Source organism: Cydia fagiglandana, chromosome 1 (genome assembly GCF_963556715.1).
Source record: "Cydia fagiglandana chromosome 1, ilCydFagi1.1, whole genome shotgun sequence".
In the NCBI taxonomy this organism is placed as follows: domain Eukaryota; kingdom Metazoa; phylum Arthropoda; class Insecta; order Lepidoptera; family Tortricidae; genus Cydia; species Cydia fagiglandana.
This window is the reverse complement of record NC_085932.1, coordinates 14,526,776-14,540,969: the sequence shown is the minus strand read 5'-3', so window position 1 is coordinate 14,540,969 and position 14,194 is coordinate 14,526,776.

Sequence of the window (14,194 nt, the reverse complement as noted above, 5' to 3'; positions counted from 1 at the left end):
TATGAAAAAAGCTATACGGCCCCGACACTATCATGGATACTGACATTACTTTGACGGAATGACGTTTTTAGTGATAGTGTAGGGAGTGTCATGAAGGAATGACAGAAAGTAATGAAGTTTATTTTAATAATTTCCGTCAGTATTGGAGTTATGTCAAAGTAATGATACTAGAAATGACATTATACAGACAGTGAATTGGTTAGAATGATGGAATCAGAAATGACAGAAAAGAATGATGGACGATAATGAAGTTACTAAACATTTTTAATATTTTTGAAGAAATGTCAAAATAATGACATTATACTGATAGTGAGTGGAGCGCATCACTCTAATCCCTCCTACCTTTGTATCTTGCAAAGGGCGCCTCTCTCAGCTTTTAAAAACATTCGTAACCAGACATTCTGAACGTTATTAAAGGCATTTGGCAAGTCTTGGATTCTTTCTTATGTGGGTAATTTTCAGCCGCGTTTTAACAGCCCGCTCTTGACGTCTGCAGCATTTAGTCGGACGGGATTTTTTAGCGTCTTCTGTGTTGAGCAGAGCTGCGTTTTTAAAGGGTGTATGTAAGGTAGGTAGAGTCGGACCAAGAAAAGCCTGCAGCGGATTTGTTAGCCCACGTAGTGCAAGTGACGTAATTTCATAGAAGTTTGAAGTTTAAAATAGCACTTGCACTGAGTGGGCTATCAAATTCGCTGCAGACTTTTCTTGGTCTGACTCTAGTGGAAGGTATGCTAATCCACAATATCCACATGCCTTGATGTCGGGAATCTCTCTCTATCCTACCATAAGCACATCGTGCACCGATGCGTCCACTGATAGATCCTTTGTCAGCATCGGACGTTGAGGATGCCTGAGGGCCTAACGCCTAGCCACGTTCGACGTTTTGCCTCGCTGTCACACTTACGTACGAATTTACAAGTGCAACAGAGAAGCAAACACTATGAACGTGGTTTGCGGTAGGCCTCTGGTCCTAAAATAGTGTGTATTGTAATGTATCACAATTTACCCATCTCATACGACCACCATTGGCATTTTTACATGAGTGTATAATTTAGTGTTAGATATTATTATTAAATCAGGGAAAACTTCACGTTAGTATCAAATTAAGAATGTCTAAAATCGTTCTTACTGAAACCAAATCAGTGAAGAACGCGTTAAGAAATTAAGTATATCTAATTTTAATACTTTTTTGTGCAATAAAATGTGTACTAATAAATAACGAAGTTGTAAAAATCTTTAAGTCTATAAAAAATCTAAAAATAGTAAATAAGTTTCAAACCAATACATATGTAGTTACTTTGTTTTCAAAAATACATAAAACCAGAGTTCGGAAGCTATCAAAGAAGGCTTATTATGAAACTTGGCTAACATTTTTTTGCTTGTCAGAGTTATTGGCAAAACGTAGTTTCTCAAGTGGACAAGTTTTTGTTGTTGCTACGGGCTTCCTGAACCGAAAAAATTTATGATCTTTCTCAATTGGGGCATTTCATATGAAGCGGACAGGAAAAAAAAAGTGAGGTTCCCGAATTTGTTTATATTTGGTTTAGTTCTTCTTCTAGTAGGTATAAAACCGGACGCCAAATATTTTTTATATATGACGTTTATTTTAAAAATTATGAGCTTTTAAAAAATTACCGTAATTGAAATTCCGATTTTTTGAAACTCGAATATCGAATAATTAAAATATATAACTTATTATTAAATCAAGCGTTTTGTATAGAATTTTTAATGATCTTTTCTCAAACATGCAATGAAATATTGATGTTATGTTCCTTATAATAGGCTGCGAAGTATGACGTTTCAGGTGCGGCTAGGACAAAAGGTCGTTAATGGAATTTCATACACATCTTGCAGGCCTAGGCCGGCAAAGTCCTCTTTTTTAATTTTCATTTCACAGATATTAGTGACACAGCATCGTGGCATTCATCCATTAAAAAAAACTAGAGGCAGTATTTGCTTTATGGTTCGTAATGACACTCTGCCACTACGCCTATAAAAAAAAAACCAAAAAACAATGTTTGCTATAATTTGCAGTTTTATTTGTATAAAATCAATACGAACTTAATAAATAATACATTCTATAATTTTATAATTTTAAATTATTAATTTAAGTACACAAATAAAAACATTTAAAATATTCCATTTAAACGTTAGCGGTAAAAAGGTCTACTCAAACACGCGTAGTTATATTTTTTAAATTGTTATGGAGGTAAACTTGAAAAATATTCATTCTGTTTTATTGGATTTATGGTGCGTTGTTGATTTTTTGACTTTAATATGAGTTCCGACGAAATAATGAAATTAATATTAATTGTAATCGTAGGTGTTGGAATTGGCAGCGTAATCAGAATTGATTTTAAATAACTTGCTGCCTCTGCCGCCAAGTCAAAGACGAAGTATGTATATGGTTGCTTATGGCAATTTTATTATTTGAGAAACTAAGAAAAATGGCTTACAGATTATTAGAAACAGTTTTGTGGCATATTTTAAATGAATGTAACTACAAATTCGTCAACACTGTGGAAATTATACTTATTTACTCCATGCATAAAGCAACGATGTATGTGAAACATGATATCAACATGAAAGGCTATGTAAACTTATGTGACGAAAACGACAGTCAGACGGATACAAGGCGAAAAAATCAAAGATACATGAAAATATACGGGTAGTATACTTGCGACTCGTGTAAAACATACGCGTGATAAATTGATAATGATATAGGTACGTGTTGGTTATATTTTGGGTGTAGTTTACTTTTAGTTTTTTCTATAAATAAAACTTGGGTTTCGTGGATTTTTTATTTTATTTATTTCATTGCATGTTTGAGAAAAGCACTATACATACCTCGGCGGGAAATGGGGTTGCCCGCGCTCAGACCTATCCGGCCTCGCTTCGCTCGGCCGTCTATATGTCTTCGGCCGGCAACCCCTTTCGTCCCGGCCTCTGTAGTAATGTACTATTTCAGCGAAGAAATCAATTTTGAAAAATAAAAATAAAAATATGGTTAAAACCGGAAGTAAACTTTTCAAAACCATTTTTCAAAAACTTTGACCAGTTTTTTTTCATTTTTTTTATGACAAAATATAGCCCTAAGTATGTACAAAATACACTAGAAGTTGCAGAGTGGGATCTCCATTGGTTAAGACAATAGGTCAATAAATGTATATACATGTCGCCCTAAGTGCGAGGTACCGTACTGGTATACATACATATAGCAGCTGTTTAGCTTATAAGAACATGTATTCAGTAAGACTGCTGGTAAATTCTAATCATATGTTATGATGAAATAAGAAAGTTAACAATTCTAACCAGTTTATTTCATAACTTTTATTATTTTACAATAAGAATCTATGCTAGAGCTCGTTCTTTTTACAAGAAGACCGTCAGTTTTCGGAATAAACGTTTTTGTTCCTGGAATCGTGACTGCGGAATCAAACCTGGCCTGCAAAAATATCCTCTGACGTTGAATATCGTCTTTAGAGCAATAGTAGATTGCCGTTTGCTTCAAAGATGATTTTGCCCAGTCATACAATCGCATTGGTGAAATTATTGATCTACTTGGAGGTAACTGCAAACTTGCACGCGTCGCCAAACGTTTCAGGTTCCCTCCGAGACTGTCGAGGCCCTTTACCGTGAGATGTTGCGTGAAAATGTGCTTCTGCATTCGTATTAAAATCATCCTTGTAATAAATATGATTAACAAAGTTAAACCGATTTTTAAAATGTTGTGAAGCACCATCGGTTATATAACCGATGGTGCCTAAAAAGAAATAGTTGCATCTAAAATCATATCTTTTTCTGAAAGGTGCTTGTATAGTAATATTTGGTAAGCATAATAGATAGCTGTGTCATGTTTTAAGTCATCGGAAATCATGACAATGCTGCCGTGTTTTATTTCAGTGCCATCTCTATAGTAATAAACCGAATGCAGAGGCACATTTTCACGCAACATCTCACGGTAAAGGGCATTGACAGTCTCGGAGGGAACCTGAAACGTTTGGCGACGCGTGCAAGTTTGCAGTTACCTCCAAGTAGATCAATAATTTCACCAATGCGATTGTATGACTGGGCAAAATCATCTATGAAGCAAACGGCAATCTACTATTGCTCTAAAGACGATATTCAACGTCAGAGGATATTTTTGCAGGCCAGGTTTGATTCCGCAGTCACGATTCCAGGAACAAAAACGTTTATTCCGAAAACTGACGGTCTTCTTGTAAAAAGAACGAGCTCTAGCATAGATTCTTATTGTAAAATAATCAAAAGTTATGAAATAAACTGGTTAGAATTGTTAACTTTCTTATTTCATCATAACATATGATTAGAATTTACCAGCAGTCTTACTGAATACATGTTCTTATAAGCTAAACAGCTGCTATATGTATGTATACCAGTACGGTACCTCGCACTTAGGGCGACATGTATATACATTTTCTCAAACATGCAATGAAATATTGATGTTATGTTCCTTATAATAGGCTGCGAAGTATGACGTTTCAGGTGCGGCTAGGACAAAAGGTCGTTAATGGAATTTCATACACATCTTGCAGGCCTAGGCCGGCAAAGTCCTCTTTTTTAATTTTCATTTCACAGATATTTGTGACACAGCATCGTGGCATTCATCCATTAAAAAAAACTAGAGGCAGTATTTGCTTTATGGTTCGTAATGACACTCTGCCACTACGCATATAAAAAAAAAACAAAAAACAATGTTTGCTATAATTTGCAGTTTTATTTGTATAAAATCAACATGAACTTAAGAAATAATACATTCTATAATTTTATAATTTTAAATTATAAATTTAACTACACAAATAAAAACATTTGAAAATTTCATCTAAACGTTAGCGGTAAAAAGGTCTACTCAAACACGCGTAGTTATATTTTTTAAGTTGTTATGGAGGTAAAGTTGAAAAATATTCATTCTGTTTTATTGGATTTATGGTGCGTTGTTGATTTTTTGATTTTAATATGAGTTCCGACGAAATAATGAAATTAATATTAATTGTAATCGTACATAGGTGTTGGAATTGGCAGCGCAAGCAGAATTGATTTTAAATAACTTGCTGCCTCTGCCGCCAAGTCAAAGACGAAGTAAGTATATGGTTGCTTATGGCAATTTTATGATTTGATTAGAAACAGTTTTGTGGCATATTTTAAATGAATGTAAATACAAATTCGTCAACACTGTGGAAATTATATTTATTTACTCCATGCATAAAGCAACGATGTATGTGAAACATGATATCAACATGAAAGACTATGTAAACTTATGTGACGAAAACGACAGTCAGACGGATAAATAAAACTTGGGTTTCGTGGATTTTTTATTTTATTTATTTCATTGCATGTTTGAGAAAAGCACTATACATACCTCGGCGGGAAATGGGGTTGCCCGCGCTCAGACCTATCCGGCCTCGCTTCGCTCGGCCGTCTATATGTCTTCGGCCGGCAACCCCTTTCGTCCCGGCCTCTGTAGTAATGTACTATTATTGACCTATTGTCTTAACCAATGGAGATCCCACTCTGCAACTTCTAGTGTATTTTGTACATACTTAGGGCTATATTTTGAGATAAAAAAAAATAAAAAAAAACTGGTCAAAGTTTTTGAAAAATGGTTTTGAAAAGTTTACTTCCGGTTTTAACCATATTTTTATTTTTATTTTTCAAAATTGATTCCTTCGCTGAAAAGATCATTAAAAATTCTATACAAAACGCTTGATTTAATAATAAGTTATATAATTTAATTATTCGATATTCGAGTTTCAAAAAATCGGAATTTCAATTACGGTAATTTTTTAAAAGCTCATAATTTTTAAAATAAACGTCATATATAAAAATATTTGGCGTCCGGTTTTATACCTACTAGAAGAAGAACTAAACCAAATATAAACAAATTCGGGAACCTCACTTTTTTTTTCCTGTCCGCTTCATATGAAATGCCCCATTTGTTAAACACTCCCTTTGATTTTTTTAACCTTTTTAGGGTTCCGTACCTCAAAAGGAAAAAACGGAACCCTTATAGGATCACTCGTGCGTCTGTCTGTCCGTCCGTCTGTCACAGCTAATTTGCTCCGAAACTACTGGGCCAATTAAGCTGAAATTTGGTACAGATATGTAAGTCTGTGACCCAAAGACGGATATGTAACGTCAACAAATAAATTTTAAATATAAGGGCTACTTTTGGGGGGTAAAAGATAAAATTTAAAAACAAAGTTTTGTAAACTATATCGTTTTACATATCAAATGAAAGAGCTCATTGTGGGAATTTCAAATATATTTTTTTTATAAATTTACGATATAAAGTTTAGAAGTTATTCAAGAAAATAGACAAAAAATTACCATTCCCCCCCCCTCTATTTCCGAAACTACAGGGTCTAAAATTCTGAAAAAAAATACACAAAATAGTTCTTTACCCAAAAAATGACAGGAAAACCTATGAGAAATCTACAGTCAAGCGTGAGTCGGATTTAAGAACAAAAATGCTTTTTAGGTTTTTTAGGGACACAGCCGCAATGGTTTAAGTGAAACGGGATATAGACAGCTATTGCGAAGGCCCTAGGCCGATATCCGCATAAGGCCGAAGGCCCGAAGCGTCCCGAAGAGGCGTGCCTTTAGCTTCAAGCGTGAGTCGGAATGACGACAAAAAATGCGATTAGGCTCTATCTGGCACACAGCCGGCGCATTGGTACTTGTAGTACTGATTGATTAGGTTACTATTGTTACGTGTTTTAAAAAGCACTATACAGGGTGGCCAAAAAATTAACTATGTGTATTCCCGTTGCCAACGTGCAACCCCGAAATTGCGAGGAAAAATTTGGCTGTTTCATACATTTTGGCTGGTCCATTTTCTATGGGAGGATACATTTTTTTTTCGCGATTTCGGGGTTGGTCCCATAATAAAAGTTGTAAAGCTCAATATAATCCGAAAACCTCCCCGGCTACGGGAATGCACTTATTTTTTGGCCAGCCTGTAGGTATTATCTCTCTTCGGCCTTCGCTTTTAAAACACTTGCGGAAGTTGTAGGAAGCGCGAACCCGTCGGACACTCCGAGCTATCAGCCCTACGCGGAGCTCGGTCTTCAGTCTTCGCATTTGGACACTTATACTACTGTTCGGTATTAAATTTAATCTTCCTATCTACCTAAGAAGCTACTTTGCATAGTTGCAGAGATATAAGCCATCACGCCAGAAAACTTCATGTTACATCTGGTTTGTGACTGACCCATTCGGGTTTTTCAAGACGTTTCACTTACGTCACGTTTCATGTACTTACAAAAAAAATTTTTTGAAAATTGTGTGATGTAGGTACGGAACCCTTGAAACGCGAGTCCGAACTCGCACTTGACCAGTTTTTTTTCATAGTCTGTTTAAATAGGGCGTTTACCGATTAGGTTCAAACAAGAGATACAGCAGCGTAGATGTAAATTATTGCTGCATTAAATGACAATAATTTTGACATTTCCTGCAGCAATGTCAAAAAGGTGAATTTTATTCATAAAATTGTAACATTTTATCCACCAGTCAAAAATACACAGCGAAATTGAAAAAAAAATGTATGTTTCATACGAGTACATTCCGCCTGATGTGATGCCGCTGATTTCTTTGGGACAGCAAAGTTTTTTTCGTGATTTCTGCATTGGTCCCATAATGAAAGTTGTTCAGTATGCCCTATAAATTCAATAGCTTTCTTTCATAAATCAATTATCCTTCAATGTTAGAAAGAAATTGATATGGTTTTATCCTTGACTCCTTTTTCTTGATTGTTCATGATTATTTTTGTCAAGAATTTATATGATACCCCACTTTCCCTATTGACATTTGAATTTTCGCCACCCCTAACACATTGGTAACATCTTCTTAATAAACTATCGCTGCAATAATCATCTGTCAAGATGCTGTGGCCAATTTTAATAACAAAACTTCCGTGAGACACAGACATATTAACCGTAAACGCAAGCTCCTGATGACACTCCTCGGTACGGAGTGAAACATGTCGAGCGTTTTCCGACTTTTTCGACTAAAAAACCGTTTTTTAATATATTTAATATGCTGTGGCCAATGATGATGGGAGTTAAAGATCTAAGCTTAATCAACAGCAGCATATCCAAATAGGATGGCTTCATTAGAAAATGTTGTAGCATCTATTAACGCTTCTTAATACCCATTCCAGCTAGACTTTCAGCAATTAGCATCAAATAAATAATACATAAACTGAGTTTCTGCGTCGTTATATTGGACTTTTTGAGCCTTTGAGATAAACTGATTCGAAACTTTGTTTCGAGTAAAGCCAGTCTCGTAGTCTTTGCTAAATGCGTGGTGCAAGCATTTCATTGTAAGCGTAGTAAAGCGTGTTTACTTTTTATAACTATTGCTGTAATATTTCCTGTATTTCATTTTATTTGTTACAAAACATCTACCTGCCAAATATGTAAATATTGATATATATGTAAATATGTTTTGATAGATACAGTTAAGAAAACAGTTTAGCATCACTATGGGCCCGATTCGGATTTTGAAATAGACATCTATTAGATATCTTTAATATTTATTTACCAATAACAAATAAAGTAGTGATGTACCGACTATTGATTTGGCCGACTAGCCGGCTAGCCGACTAATCGGCGCTCGAATGGCCGATTAGTCGGCCGACTAGTCGGCTAGTCGGCCAGATTCTTAGTTTCGTATAAGTTCTGGTGAAAAAAAACAATAGTTTTGCTTCTTTGATTGCGCTATTCATTATATTAGCTTGGCTAAAAGGTGCTCTCTATACCAGGTTCAAACACCTATCACAAGAATCCTCGTTCAATTTTTGTCTTTCTTTTTTTTATTTTGCGTCAGTACAGCTTGGAGGAGATATTTCCAAGACTCTATTTCCCGTACGTAGTCGCTAGTTAAGAACCTATCCCCTGTGGTCGGCGTCTTTACGAGCAACGTGCCCTGTCTGAATCTCCAAATTTTGCAATAACATTAATAATTCCCCATGGCTCCACCATTAAAAAAAAAACAAAAACTTAATACTATAATTTTTTTTCCTATCGAACTTGCCCATGAAATTACACGAGAATCATTTGAGATCGACCTGTAGAGAAAAGCACTAGCCCACCAACAGACGATAACGATCAAATGGTCAATAATTTGAACAAAAGTTTTCATTTGCATCCTGAACATGTATATTAGTAAAATAATCATAAAATATATGGTAAATATTGACTGTCGATTTCTTTTTTGTCTGTTTTTCTTTCAATAATAAAGTGCCGACTAATCGGCCATTTTTGCCGACTAGTCGCCGACTAATCGCCGACTACAAATGTGGCCGGATAGTCGGCTTTCCCGACTAGTCGGCGACTAGTCGGTACATCCCTAAAATAAAGTGATAATAAAAACATTAAAATTAAAACTAAAATTATATCTTTTAAACATCACAAAGATACGATAACGATATATTTAAGATCTAACCTGTCAAATTTGACATTTGGGCGATTATGGAGATACTCTTGAACGATTTTCACAGGATAGACTTAGAGGTCCAATTCACATCTAATAGATATCTTACTCTATTTAACGTAAAAGTGACATTGGTTGCCCGAATTGCGCTGCATAAGAGAACTAACGTATCTAGAATGGATCTAGTACGAGTCGTCTCTTGTGAATATCTTGAAGTCCGAATACGGCAGTATGTATCTACAACCGAGATTGGTGTAATTATTTATGATTATCAGAGTTTGCTCTTGGTCAAAGTTTCCTTTAGGTAAGGCGGTTGCATGCTTACAATTTCAGATATTATTTTCAGTATGAAGTTTTTCAGTATTTTTTTAGGTTATGTAGCATAATTTCTAAAATCAAATTTCCGAAGTACGAAATTCCTAAAGACAGAACATCTGAAATCATGTATGAAATTCCTAAAGATGCATAATATCCTAATACACTTTTAATCGAATGATCAAATTTTCAAAATCAAAATGTCTTGATTTTTGATGTTCTGTCTTTAGGAATTTCGTACTTAGGATATTTGATTTTAGAAATTAGGCTACATAACCACTAAACTAATGCAATAAAAATGGTTAAATTTTATCTACAACCATCATACATCCTTACAATAAGTATATAAATACTTAAAATCTTTTCATGTACCCAAGTAATAAAAAATGTCATCAACCGCTTTCGTACTGTCTTTGTGCTGCAGGCAAAAGACAGTTGATAGTTCCATTCCTCGTCTGGAATTAGTTTCCCGTTTCTATTTAACAGCTTTGTAGCTAGTCGTAGAATTCAGAAGACTCCAAGACTAAAGATGCTTATACTAAAGATAGTATGTAGTATGTTTATTGAGATGTGAAGCGTCTTATAGGTAGGTAACTATGTATAATTGTATAAAGAAAATATTATGAACTCTTTATACGAAAGTGGAGAACCCGCGCTAGATCGTTTTTTATACAAACGTAGTCCCCATTTTCCTCTCGAAATTAATATTATTGAAAATGTCTTGACACAATTTTCTGCATATATCAACCACGACTATGCCCCTACGTTTGTTTTTTTTATCGATGACTTGATGATCAGTATAATAAAATAACGCATTTAACAGATTTGCAAGACTGAAACAGTGGTCCCATAAATGCATCGTAAACAGATTTTTGAAGCACTTAACAATACAGGAAATGAAACAAACTTAATTGGTTAGTGTTGTAGTGCGATAGAAAGCCTCAACACATTTCACAACACATTTCAACAACATTTCAAAAGTATGGTGACAAATTACATCCGGTATCAGGACCAGGCAGCATCAGGATTAGCATTTATGTAGCTTATCCAGGTATGAAAAGGGATGCAGGTACAATTTGTGCTTTGTAATGTTAAGGTGACAGTTAAACACAACTCGCCAAAATTTGCTTGAGGCATGATTCGAAAACTAGGTATACCAAAGTTGTAGCAACATGTTATATTGTTATTTACAATTTTTAATATAAACCATATTGTTTCTTGTCAGTTTTGCTATAACTTCAACAGTTTTTCAAATTGAGGAACTGAATGAACTAGTCAGAACGCCAAGCCACCAAATTGCAACATGTACATATACATGTTATAGTAACTAGTTAGAGATATTATGTAAATATGTATATTAAAGTACATACAAGTATCCAAGTCAAATAATGTTTTAACTTATATTTTGTGCATGTATAAAAAACATAAAGGTATGTATGCATGATTTCTTACGGCATTCCCATGTTCTCCATAAAGACTCATTAAACCCCAATGAATTCAGTTAACGCTTTCATAATGGAAGATAATGCTAAAAGCATCAAAGCGTAGGTAATCAAGCTTCAAAATTGCCAAATTAATTGACGGTGGCGTATTATTTTGAGATATATTCACGATTTAATAATGAGTTGAACTGCCTTATGTATATTGATTTGAACCTGTCTAAAATAATTAAATTGAGGTCGAAATAGGGATGATTAAAGGTGCCGTAAGCTTCAACAATATTAAATATCACTAATGTGTTGTTAGGCCAACCACCTGCTCCCAATTTTGGCAAACTTCTCAAATATCAAACCAATAGACACTATGGAACTTATCATGCATAAGTATAGCTTTTAAGTTATTTTTAAAAATAGCTGAACAAATGTTTGAGGAATACAGCCTACAGTTTGATTTTTGCTCGTGTTACAGGCCGCATCGGGTATATATATCTCTCAATATATAATATGTATAAATATACCTATCGCCCGCGTCATATTTTACTCTGTTTCGTCAGGGAAAAGGCAAAAGACGTTAACTCCACACTTAAATGTATCTTGCATCATTAGTTTTATAAATCTAATAATTTATTTTACTTCTCTATACATTAAATACATATATTATATAATTTCACCGAATAGAGGCGTTACAGACGTTAATTAACGAAGGTCTACAAACAATATGAAAACAATACAAGTCATCTCCCAATCCTGCGGTCTATTTAGGCCCGTGTCCCAGGGACCGCGTTATCAAACACCCTGGAGCTTCGCTGTTTGTTTACTTATATCACGAGTTGTATTGACGGCGATAGTTTATCGCTCAACTTGTGTTTTGCCGATAGTGATATATTGTTTGCTTTTACATCTTGTCGAGGAATAAGTTGATGTGGTATATATAAACTTATCTCTACACCTCGTAAGACAAAGTCCCCCGCCGCGTCTGTCTGTTTGTGTGTACCTATGTGTGTTCGCGATAAACTGTTTGAACGGGTTTTCATGTTTTCACCCATTTCAGGTTTTCACCAATCAATAGTCGGGGCGGGTCGCTAGTTTTGTATAAAAAATTGAGGTAACAAAACTAGTGTGCAAAAAAAATAAGCAAAGCAGTTGATAAAAGAGGTATGGGAAGTTATTCCTTTTTTTCATATTAAACGTAAAGTATGCCGTTCTATTTTTTTTAATGTAGGTATATACAGTTATGTAGGTATATTCAACTCTCTTCTTTTATCCTCAAGATTATCCATTAGGTACATTTATCAAACAAAAGGTCTAATTTATGTATCACCTCCGAAAACTCGAGTCGTATAATAAAAAAACGTGTCAGGTATGATGTACAACAGTTAGCAGTTCGAAACGCCGTGCAAACTGCCGTCCGAGGTGCCCTTAGCCAAAACTTCACGGTATAAATACACCAAACAACATTTACATCGGCCGTTAGTATTCCGACAGTGTTGCTAACTTCAGCAACATTTCACTGAGTAAGACACTTCTCAGACTTAATCATACGCCGTTGGGAGCGGCCACTTGCCAAAGAACGCAGAACGTGATTGTAACTTTTAGTCTTGATATGTGTTTTGCTATGGATAAAGAATATTTTACATATGGTACTGCATCACATTTTGGTAGGTACTTAGTAAAATCTAGAGAAGTAAAGAATCATTTCATTATTTTGTGTCTGTATGTACAAAGACTAAGTAATACATTTATTCAATTTTAAACAATAGTAGATATTATTGCCTATCCGTCGTTGTTAACTTTCTTCTTTTTCTTAAATAAAAGTTTTCATTGAAAGTATTTATCAAGCTAATGTTGTTTTACGATTCGTTTCATATGTTGTGGACCCATGGTTGAAAAGAACCTTTACCCGCTGTTTAATAAATGGTTTAGTTGCACACAAAACTTGTAGCACTTGTAGCTTATATAAGTAGGGTCAGTTTATTCAGAAAATTTATTTAGAAACTCCCCTGGCGTACGAGTAAAGTTTTGTTTTAGTCTTATTATATATGTACCTAATTGAATTTGCAATTTTTACACTTAAATTATTTTATAAGTAATTTGGTCGAGTGTACTAAGAGCAGTTCTTACAATAGCATAGTGCTAACTCTGACTACAGGGTAACTTAATTTGCCGGTTACAAAGCGTCCCGCAATCCCGCATGTCCATGATGGTAACAAGATCAACATCTTGTTACTAACATAGATAATAATATACTTACTTTACTTGGTTGGCAATGAAATTAGGTACAAGATATAATATTCTGTCTAGTTAAAGTAGGTACGTTTAAACCTCCCGAGTCCCCCAAGTCATTATTGCAGTTTTGAATTTGGAACCTTCTTGTATTCCATTTTAATTCAAAATTCGATTTGGATTAAATCCTTTATAAAGGCCTAAGGGACTCAGGAGGACGAAGAAAAGAGTCAAATCAATTATGGTAATAAATGCCGATGATTTTATTATAAATATGTAATTTAAGGAATATAATTATTTAAATATTATTCTTAATTTATTTACATAGTTGAGTTACTAAATTAATTAATTTTTCTATACAGGTAGGTACGGTTTGTATCTAATATGTTTGAACATGGATCATGGTCCATGTTTAATATGTTTAAACTGCATTCAAAAAAATTTCTTTTTTTCTTCAATATTGCTTGTCTAGAAAAATCTTGATTACTAAATATTAGATTTTATGGATATCTTGTACGACAGACGAGTGTAAGACCTTATGTTTTCAGGAGAAATGTTAGCATTAACTTTAACTGTATCGACTAGTGTAATAAAATTGCGAGTGTTTATTTTTTGCAATTTTTAGTCGGTTCGAGTTCCGGGCGAGGCAAGCGAGTTTTAGAAAATCTTTGAATGCAGTTTTGTTTTTTTTTTTAAATAAAGAAATGTCATCTTTAAGTAAAATGAGCCAGCTTAAGGATTTAAGGTAGTTTCCCTCCAGGGCCCGA